A 10,739-nucleotide genomic window follows, 5' to 3' on the forward strand; every position below is an offset into this window, starting at 1 on the left:
CAGCTTCCAAACATCTTGTCCCCAAAGACACCCCAAGCCCACGAGCAGTCACTCCCTGTTCCCCCAGCCCTGCCACCCCGGGGCAACCATGGGGTTACTTTCTGTCTGTGGACATGGGTCAACTCTGGGTGCTTATACAGGTGGAATAATGCACAGTTTGGCCTTTTGTGACTGACTTCTTTCACTTAGTGATTTTTTAAGATTTATTCATGTTGCAGTGGGCTTCTGAGGTGGCTCAGTTTTAAAGACTCTGCCTGCCCAGTGCAGGAGACACAGGTTCAATCCCCAGATTGATTGAAAAGATCCCCTGGAGAAGGAAATGGCAACCCACTCCAGTGTTCTTGTCTCGGAAATCCAATGGACAGAGGAGCGTGGTGGGCTACAGTCCATGGGGCCGCAAAGAGTCAGACACGACGGAGCACATGCGGACATTGCAGTATTTATCTGTACTTCATATCTTTTTATTACAAGTAATATTTCATTGTATGGATAGGCCACACTTTATCCATTTATCCTATGAGTCACATGGCAGCTCTGTTTAATCTTTGGAGGAACTGCCAGACCTTTTTGTGAAGTGACTGCACCGTTTCACATCCCATTACAAACTTCAGTGTGTGCGGGGTCCATCTTTCCTTGTCCCTGCCAGCATTTGTCATCATATGTCTCTGTCGGTAGCCCTCCTCATGGTGTCATGTGGTGTCTAATTGTGTGTCTGTTTCAGATAATGTCTCTTCATTTATTTATATTGGCTCTCTGTGCAGCGCGCGAGATCTTAGTTCCCCACCCAGAAATCAGACCGGGCCGCCTTGCATTGGGAGCACAGTCTTAACCACCACACCACCAGGGACGTCCTCTCATCGTGGTTCTGATCTGAGTTTCTCAGTGGCTGATGATGTTGAGCATCTTTTAATGGGCCTGTTGGCCATTTCTTTTATCCCCATGGAGAAATGTCTTTTCAGACCCTTAGCCCATTTTAAAATTGGGTTCTTTTTCTTTTCATTTTTGTATTATAAGAGTTCTTTATCCTAGATACAAGTTTCTTATCAGATACATGATATGCAGATATCTTTTTTTTACCATTCTATTTGTTGTCTTTTGTTGATGGTATTCTTAGAAGCTCAAAAGATTTAAATATTGATGAAGTTTATTTTTTCTTTTGTTCCTTGTGCTTTGATGTCACATTGAAGCAGACATAGTCTAATCCAAGGTCACTGATTTGCCATGTTTTTTCCTAAGAGTTTTATAGGTTTAGTTCTTACATTTAGGTATTTTGTGTCCATTTTTATATGTGGATTTAGATAAGGGTCTCCCATCCTTTTGCATCTGACTGCCCAGTGGTCCAGTACCCGTCAAATTGTCTTGCCACCCTTATAAAAAATGAACTGTCCATAAACCCAAATGTTTATTTCTGAACTCTCAATTCTGTCCATTGACTGATGTCTGTCTTTGTGCCAGGACCACACTGTCTTGATTACTGCAGCTTTGTAGTAAGTTTTAAAATTGGGAGTTGGGAGTTCTTCAACTTTGTCCTTCTTTTTCAAGATAGTTTTGACTGTTCTGGACCCCTTACAGTTCCTTGTGAATTCTAAGATCAGCCTGTCATTTTCCACAAAGAAGCTGCTTGAGATTCTAATAGAGGTGAATTGAATCTATAGGTCAGTTTGGGGCATATAGCCATGTTAATAGTATTCTAGTTCTTGAACACGGGGTGTCTTTATATTTATTTAGGTCTTCATTACTTTCTTTTAATTTTTTCTTTTGTAGTGTTCAGAATATAAATTTTGTACTTCCTTCATTGAATTTATTCTAAAGTGTTTTATCCTTTTTGATGCTAGTATAAATTGAATTGTCAGTTTTATTTTTATATATTGTTGCTTTCCTGGTGGCTCAGTGGTGAAAAATCCACCTGTCATGCAGGGACGTGGATTCCATTCCTGGGTCAGAAAGGTCCTGTGGAAAAGGAAATGGCAATTCATTCCAGTTTTTGCATGGAAAAGCCCCTGGACAGAGGAGCCTGGTAGGCTACAGTCCGTTGGTTTACAAAGAGTTGGACACAACTTAGTGACTAAAGAAACCAAAAAAGAAATTTTCTTGGTAAATAGAAACACAATTAATTTTTGTATTTTCTTAATGTCTTGCAGCCATGCTGAATTCACTGATGAGTTCTAATAGTTTTAAGTGGATTCCTTACTATTTTCATGCAGGTCATGTTACCTGTGAATACCGGTGGTTTAGCTTCCGCCTTTTCAATATAGATGCATTGTATTTCACTTTCTTGCCTAATTGTCCTTGCTGGAATCTCTAACACTTGATCCTGAATAGAAGTGAGCGGAGCAGACCTCCTAGTCTTGTTCCTGATCTCAGGGGAGAGGTTTCAGCCTTTCACCATTGAATATGGTGTTACCTGTGGGTTTTCAGAGGTGCCTTTATCAGGCTAAGGAATTTCCCATCTCTTCCTAGTTTATTCATTTTGCAACCCATCTTGCATACCCAGGATAAATCTCAGCTGATTACCATGTATAATCCTTTTTCATATCTTGCTGGATTTGATTTGCTAGTATTTTGGTAATTCTTATGTCTATGTTTATAAGAGCTATTGGTCTGTAACTTTCCTTTCTTGTGATGTCTCTTCCAAGTTTTTGTCTCAAAGGTGTAATGGCCTTGTATAAGTGGAGTAGTGTTTCTTCCTCTTCTACTTTTTGGGAAGACTTTGTGTAGATTTCATGTTAAATTGACTTTTGAACAACATGGGTTTGAGCTGCACTGGTGGATTTTTTTTTCAGTAGATACACACTACAGTACTTGACTTACCAGGTGGCTCAGGGGTAAAGAATCTGCCAGCCAATGTAGGGGATGTGGGTTTGATTCCTGAGTCAGGAAGAAGATCCCTTGGAGAAGGAAATGGGCAACCCACCTCAGTATTCTTGCCTGGGAAACCCCATGGACAGAGGAGCCTGGTGGGCTACAGTCCATGGGGCTGGCGAAAGAGTTGGACACAACTTAATGACTAAACAACAAATATAAGACTGTAGCCTTATATTTCATTCCCTTATCCTCAGAGAACATGCTTTGTATGATTTGAATCCCTTTAAATTTATTGAGGCTTGTTTAGTGGCCTAGAATATGGTCTGTCCTGGAGAATATTTCCTGTTCTTTTAACAACTTGACCAGAGATGTATTAATATGCCCTTTGTTACCCAGATGGTATTGATCTGAGATGTATCAATATTCACTTATATAACAAATTACTGACACACGTGTTGGTTTCTGCAAAGATCCCCTGGTCAATGTGTTAGAAGAACTGTGTATTATACTGCTGTTGAATGGAGTGTTGCAGAGGCATCTGGCAGGTCCAGCGGGCTTGTTGTGCTTTTCGAGTGTTTATTTCCTTTATTTCTGCTGCGTAGTTCTGTGCAGTGTTGAGAATGAGATGTTGATGTTTCCGGTTACTATTGAATTCTCTGTTTCTCTCCTCAGTTCGTTCACCTCTGCTTTACATATTTTATATCTCTGTTGTTAGGTGTGTTAATGTTTATACCTATTGTATTCACTTGATAGATTGACTCTCTTATCCTTCCACAGTGCCCCCTCTTTGTCTGTGAACATTTTTTGTTTTAACTTTGTCTGGTAACATTACAGCCACTCCCTCTTTCTTATTCCTATTTCTGTGATACTGTATTTTACATTTTTACATTCAGTGTGTTATACCTTTGAGTCTCCAGTGACCCCTTTAGACCATGTGTGCCGCTGCTGCTCACTTGCTAGTTGTATCCAACTCTTTGTGACCTCATGGACTGTAGTCCGCCAGGCTCCTCTGTCCATGGGATTTCCCAGGCAAGAGTACTGGCATGGGTTGCCATTTCTTTACAGAATGTTAATCTTTTTATCACCAAATCCACTTTGCTTTTTTTGTTCCTGTGGATTTGAATTAACTTTGGTGTCATTTCTTTACTGCAAACGACTTTGCTCTCACCTACCTTCTTTGTTTTATTGTTGTCAAATATGTTTCTATATTGTATAAGGATAAATAGCACAGTTTTTTAAGGATAATACATTTTTATAGGGATACATAATACAATTATATACATATTGTTTTCAACTGGCTTTTTCTTTTTTGTTGTAGTGCTAAAACATATAAAATTTTTATTTTAACCAGTAAGTGTTTAGTTCTTTGGCCATAAGGGTGTCCACAATGCTGTGCCAAGTAGTTTGGTGTTAAATTGAAAGTATTTCAGAAGAGAAGAAAAAATGCAATTATATTACCTTTTATAGTTAGTTACTCAATTACTTTGCTCTCCCCCTGCCTTCTAGAATCATTTGCCTTCAGCCCGAAGAATTTAGTGTTTCTTGTATGGTAGGTCTGCTAGCAATGAATTCACTCGTTTCTTATCTTATTTTTGTTTTTTATCTCGAGAGTTATCTTTGGTGTTTGTAATTCTTGGCTGCAGTTTCTCTCTACTGCTTCCTCTGTCACTTGTTATGAAACGTCAGCAGTGGGTCACGGGGTTCCCTGCACTCCAGGGGTCATTTTCTTTTCCTCCTGTTCAGTTTCCTGTGGCTGCAGTAACAATTCCACCGACTCTAACTTACACCAGCAGATACTCCCAGTTCTGGAAGCTGGATGTTCACACCCACACTGTCGGCAGGGCTGTCCTCTCTGATGGCTCTGCGGGGGATCGTTCCAGGCCTTTCTCTCCACTGCACTTTGGCTAGGAGCCCCTGAGCCCCCTGCTCTATGGCGCTTCACCCCCGGCTCTGCCTCCACTGTCACGTGTTCCCCTCCCTGTGTCTCGTGCTGGACTCGTGGTCCACCCTCCTCCATAGTGACCTCACTTTAGCTAATCACACCCGCAGTGACCCTGTTTCCAAATGACGTCACGTTCTGAAGCTCACAGGTCATACACTTTGCTGGACAGTATTCCGCCCAACGCAGCTGCTTTCAGACTTCACCTTTGTCTCTGGATGTCATCATTTTTAGCGTGACATACCTGCCTGTGACACGTCTACCCACGTTTACATTCTCCTGCTTGGAGCTTATGGAGCTTCTTGAATGTGTGGATTACCATGTTTCATCAGTTTTGGGGAGTTGCAGCTGTTCTTTCCATAGTATTTTCCCATTACCTGCATGTTGGGGTGGTCCTCGGCACCTCATGTTTGTTAGAAGCCCTGCTCACGTTCCCTTTCAAGTTCTCTCTGTTCTGCATGTTGCATAAACCCCCTCTGGTCTGGCCTCACATTTGCATGTTCATTCTTCTGCTGGATCCAGATTGTTGACTCTCTGGCGCCTTTTCCTCTTTGGTTACTGCACTTGATGGCAGAATCTCCATCCATTTCTGTCTTACAGCTTTCTTCTCTTTAGTCTCTCTCCGCTTCAGCTGGCTTCCTCCAGTTCTTTGTGTATACTTGTGGTGGCTACTTCGGCGACCACTGAATCTGACGTCTGGGTCCCATGGGCAGGTGTGTCACCTGGTTGCTGTCCTATGCGTGAATCCCACACAGCTGTTTCTTTGTGCATCTTGACATTTTTGGTAGAAAACTGGCCACTTTGGGTGGGACCTGCGGCAGCTCTGGATCGTGTTAACCCCTCCCCACCAGGCCTGTTGTGTTTTGGTTTGTTGGTGTGTTTGTGTTTGTTCAGTAGCCTGGCTGGTCTGTGTTGCTGACATGTTTCCCCTGGAATGTGAGAGTGGCGGCTGCTCCTCAGAGGCTGCAGCCTCGGGCGTGGACACGGTTACCCTGGAAGGTGGTCCCAGCTCAGTCTTTGTCACTGTTTCTTTCCCTGATGGCCCTGTTGAGCCACTCCCCTTGTGTGGGGTCACAGCAACTGTTAGGCTCCTATAACTGGCCTTTGCAGTGGTCTGTCCTTTCATCAGGACCTGCTAAATTGTCCCTTGGTCCTACCCAGTTAAATTCTCTCCCCTTTGCAGAGGGCGCTTTGAGCCAAACTGTGGAGGTTTGTCCTGACCCTGGGGGCTCCAGGGTCTCCCGGGTCTGCCTGCTGAACCAGCTGTCCTTGTGGGGCCCCAGCCCCTCTTTGCTGCTCTCCATCCCAGTCCCCCTTATGCTTGAACTTTTCCCCCTTTATTCCAAATAAAGTCAGCTCTGTAAGGGACAGCTTTGTTCTCTTTTTTTATTGACTCCTTCTGTCCCCAGGGAGCAGTCTCTGAGCCACCTGACGGGAAACCTCTAGAGCTGGAGGAGGGAGTGAACCCTGCTTATAGGCGGGGGGTGGGGCAGGAGGAGTAGCCCCTGATCTTCTTGCCTCGCCCCTAGGCCACATGGGGGCTGAGCAGGGGTGACCAGGGCCCCAGAGTCGCAGCCTTTTGTGGGGGTGGGGAAGAGATTCTGCTCTAGGGCGCAGGTGGGAGCTGGGTGGGGAAAGGGGGCACTTGACCACCAGGCTCAGGAGTCAGGAGTCCAGGCCAGAGGGGACCAGAAATGAAAAATGCTGGGGACGGGGTTTGCCCTCCTGGGGACAGGGTTTGCCCTCCCCAGTGAGATGCCGAATCTTGTCACTGGGAGCTCCTGTTTTGGCCATCCCTGAGAATCTCACCTTCTCACCTGCTGTGAACTGGTGGAGGCGGGGGTTGGGGGATTGTGGAAGGTGAGGCAGTGAGCAGGCTGGGGCTCCTGTGTCCAGACTGAACTTTAGTGGATTTTCTTGGATACAGGTTTCTTCATCTGCCATTTACCTTAAGACAAAATCCAAAGACTTAAATACTGGGTTCTGGAGTTAGTTTTCATCAGTTGTGGTTGTCTAGTTTTACCAGGTATGTGGAGCACCCGATTGACCTGTGACTTTGACGTATGAAAGGTTAGGATGCCGAGGGGTCTGTTCATAGCCAACATCTCTGTTGAGGGACCATGCGTCCCGGACACCAGAGTTGACACTCGTAACTCGGAGTTAAACTGCTTCCCGCACACAGCCTCCCTTTTCTTTTAGAAGTTACAGAAGGTCCCTGCCTGTTTGAGTGGCTCCATAAATCTCACCGCGAGCAGACTCTGAAGCCTGTGTACCCTTGTGTTCTGGATATTTTCTATCATATCAAAAACATGCAAGCCTTTAGGCACAGATCAGGAGAGACATCAGTGAAGAGGGCTTCCCAGGCTAGTGGTAAAGAACCCACCTGCCAATTCAGGTTAGACGTAAGAGATGTTCGATCTGAGACAATAAGAGGGTCCAGTCCCTGGGTCAGGAAGGTCCCCTGAAGGGGAGGGCATGGCAACCACTCCAGTATTCTTGCCTGGAGAATCCCATGGACAGAGGAGCCTGGCAGGCTACACAGGCTACAGTCCATGGGGTCGCAAAGAGTCGGACATAACATAAGTGACTTAGCCACACACACATCAGTGAAAGGCTGATTTTCCTAATCTTCGTGCTACCACCTATCAGAGTGATCAGAAAATCTGACACTCTGTGCTGATATATGAGCCCTGCATAGCCTCTCGAGGGTTCCTGTCACTGCCAGGGGGGTGGTTTTCCTGTCAGTGCTGAGCCCTGTGGAATTAATTTCACTTTCTGTACAATTACAGTCAATAGGCTTAGTGTTTTTCACTCTTTACCATCTCATTGGTTAAGCCACATTTCAGAGTCATTTGGAACCCAAGGCTGGCATATGGCTGCTGAAACTTAAAGCCTTCTCAGTAATTGTTGAAGCCTCAGCACAAAGAAGAGATTTGCTCCAACAGACATTTTTTTCTTTTTGCTGATGAACTGTGAGGCATAAGTTTGGGTGCTGACCTGAGCTGGACCCTGCTGGCTCCCTCAGGAGCATGTGGGACTGAGATCACGGACCATAGAGGCAAGCAGAGCTGTGCAGGGCCTGATGCGTTCCATGTGCGAGGCCTGAGGAAGCTGTCTGAGTGCCAAGCTTCTGCCCATTCTGTTTCTATTTGAAATGCTTGCCTGAGGGGATGAAGCTGAGTAGAAGAAACATTTTATAACCACCCAGTTATGTTACATGGTGGCACTAGTGGTAAAGAATCTGCCTGCCAGTTTAGGAGATGTAAGAGACGTGGATTTAGTCCCTGGGTTGGGAAGATCCCCTGGAGAAGGAAATGGCAACCCACTCCAGTATTCTTGCCTGGAGAATCCCATGGACAGAGGAGCCTGGCAGGCTACAGTCCACAGGATCACAAAGTGTCAGACACGACTGAAGCAACCTAGCATGCACACATGTAGCTGTGTTACATAAACCTAGATACTTTAGATGGAAAGGAATTACTCCAGAAAAAAATCTTTAATCTATTTTAAGAAAAGCTAAGGTACTTCCTTCCACAGGGGATCTTCCCGATCAGGGACTGAACTCACATCTCCAGGCATTTTCTTTACCACTCCTGAAGCCATGAAATTAAAATCACTTGTTCCTTGGAAGGAAAGCTATGACCAACCTAGACAGCATATTAAAAAGCAGAGATATTACCAACAAAGGTCCGTCTAGTCAAAGCTATGGTTTTTCCAGTAGTCATGTATATATGTTGGACCATAAAGAAAGCAGAGCACCAAAGAATTGATTGTTTTGACCTGTAGTGTTGGAGAAGGCTCTTGAGAATCCCTTGGACAGCAAGGAGATCAAACCAGTCAATCCTAAAGAAAATCAGTCCTGAATATTCATTGGAAGGACTGAAGCTGAAGCTCTAATATTTTGGCTACCTGATGTGAAGAACTGACTCACTGGAAAAGACCTTGATACTGGGAAAGATTGAAGGCTGGAGGAGAAGGGGACGACAGAGTATGAGATGGTTGGATGGCATCACCAACTCGATGGACGTGAGTTTGAGCAGGCTCCGGGAGTTGGTGATGGATAGGGTTGCTGGCTTGCTGCAGTCCATAGGGTTGCAAAGAGTCAGACCGGACTGAGCAACTGAACTGTAACTGTATTCTTGCCTGGGAAATCCCATGCACAAGGGAGTCCGGTGGGCTACAGTCCATGTGGTTGCAAAGAGTCGGACATAACTTAGCAACTAAACAGTGACAACGGTGCTTCAAGCAGTTTTTTGTCGCCACTGAGACTAGTGAAATGTTGGCGGCTGTCCTGTATGACTTAATACCCTGCTTTTCTGCTGGCTCCCAGGTCTCACCCAGTTATTTTAGGTGCAGAGATAAAGTTGGCATGTTATGGGATATCTTATTTTAGGAAGTGTTTGCATATCGATATAGAGTTACATTAAGAGGTGTTAAATTTCTTCTGAAAAGATGTAATTTTACTGATGTAGAAACTGTGGGAAAATGTGATTAAACAAAGATAAGACACAATGAAATCTCACCTGAGTCAGGCACTAGGGGTGAGCCAGATTGGAAGTTAGTTATTTTTCCGGAAAATTATTCTTTCAAATCACTGTGCAGGTGTATAGATGAAAATGTAGGAGCACTGAAGATAAAACACACCCCGGACAAGTGGACAGGTGGCAGACAGACTGTGGAATCAGGAGGACAGGCTGATGTATCTTTCTCAAGGATCCTGGCCCAAAACCTCAGCCCCGAGATGTCGGTTCTCATCCCTGAAGCAAAGGGGAGTAGAATAACAGGGTTCCCGACAGAGAACAGATGCAGCTGACGGGAGACTGAGGGGCATCAGGGCTTCTTGGTTGTGCGTGTTCTAAACCTTCATATTTGTATTTTCATCTGAGCACATCCTCCGGTGGTGGGCAGGTGGTTCTTCGTGGGCTGGTGTGTCGTCCCCCTGTGCCCCCCGCCCCTGCGACAGTCAGCCTTCTCCCCTGCTCCCCAGGCAACTTTGCTCACACCTGGGATAAACACTGGAAAGACACATCAGGTTTTCTATGAACAGAGGACTTCATGCAGAGTAAATGTTTTACAACCATAGATCTAGAGGTTAAGATGCTTTCTCCTTAGGTAAAAAGAGTTCGTGTTTTCTCTACTGTTAATTCTTTCACTTTGGAACAGGAGGGTGACAGGAATGTGAATTTTGAAGGAGGAGAAGGTGAGATGGGTCGCCAGGATGAGTAGAGAATGTATTTTCCGTCGGTTTATTATTTTTGCTCCTACCCTCCAAAACAAAATGCATTTTATCTAGCCCCCTCTGCTTCCATTATCTGGATCAAGTCTTTTTATTAGTTGAAATTTTTTTCAGTCATAATTGCCGTTTCACATTTGCTGGGTGTCTGTTTTAGAAGCACATTTCTGGTGATCTCTGGCCCCCGGTGGTCATTCAAAGCTGCTCACTCCTGTTTGGCTGGGTCTCTGACCGGGCACAACCGAACAGTGCAGCTACTCACTCATGGCCTTGATCTGCACCGTGTCCACTGCTTCTTATTTGGTTCTTGAACAGCTTGAAAGATCATAGCTTTTTATGAGGTTTCTGAGTCCAGTTTAAACATGACGTCCTTTTTGGTAGTTCACCAAATAGACGCATGTTCTGGTCACTTTTTACAAAAGTGATTCTAAAGGAATTAGAATCCCCTCAGTAATGCTCAGCGTCCCACCCATATAGAACAAGGATCTTTTAGTAATGTCAGGCTCTCCATCGATGAGTGCACCTTGAACTCATAACTGCTACTTTCCATATCACTTATCCAGGCTGCCTAGACATATACAGGTCCAACTCCCTGCTCTGGAGTCAGAGGACTCGCACCTCCACAGCCTGCCTGCACACACCCTCCCCTGCCCACACATACACCCCCTTGCTCTCACACACCCTCCCCTGCCCACACATACACCCCCTTGCTCTCACACATCCTCCCTGCCCACACACACCCTCCCCAACCTGCACACACAC

At 45.1% G+C, this 10,739-nt stretch overlaps 1 protein-coding gene across 4 annotated transcripts in view; it reads left to right on the forward strand.

Moving 5' to 3' along the window:
* UXS1 (UDP-glucuronate decarboxylase 1) overlaps positions 1-10,739 on the forward strand; it is a 55,394-nt gene that overhangs the window by 20,262 nt on the left and 24,393 nt on the right. The gene's annotated exons all lie outside the window — the stretch shown is intronic.

The sequence above is a fragment of the Oryx dammah genome, unplaced genomic scaffold (genome assembly GCF_014754425.2).
Source record: "Oryx dammah isolate SB20612 unplaced genomic scaffold, SCBI_Odam_1.1 HiC_scaffold_25, whole genome shotgun sequence".
Taxonomy (NCBI): Eukaryota; Metazoa; Chordata; class Mammalia; order Artiodactyla; family Bovidae; genus Oryx; species Oryx dammah.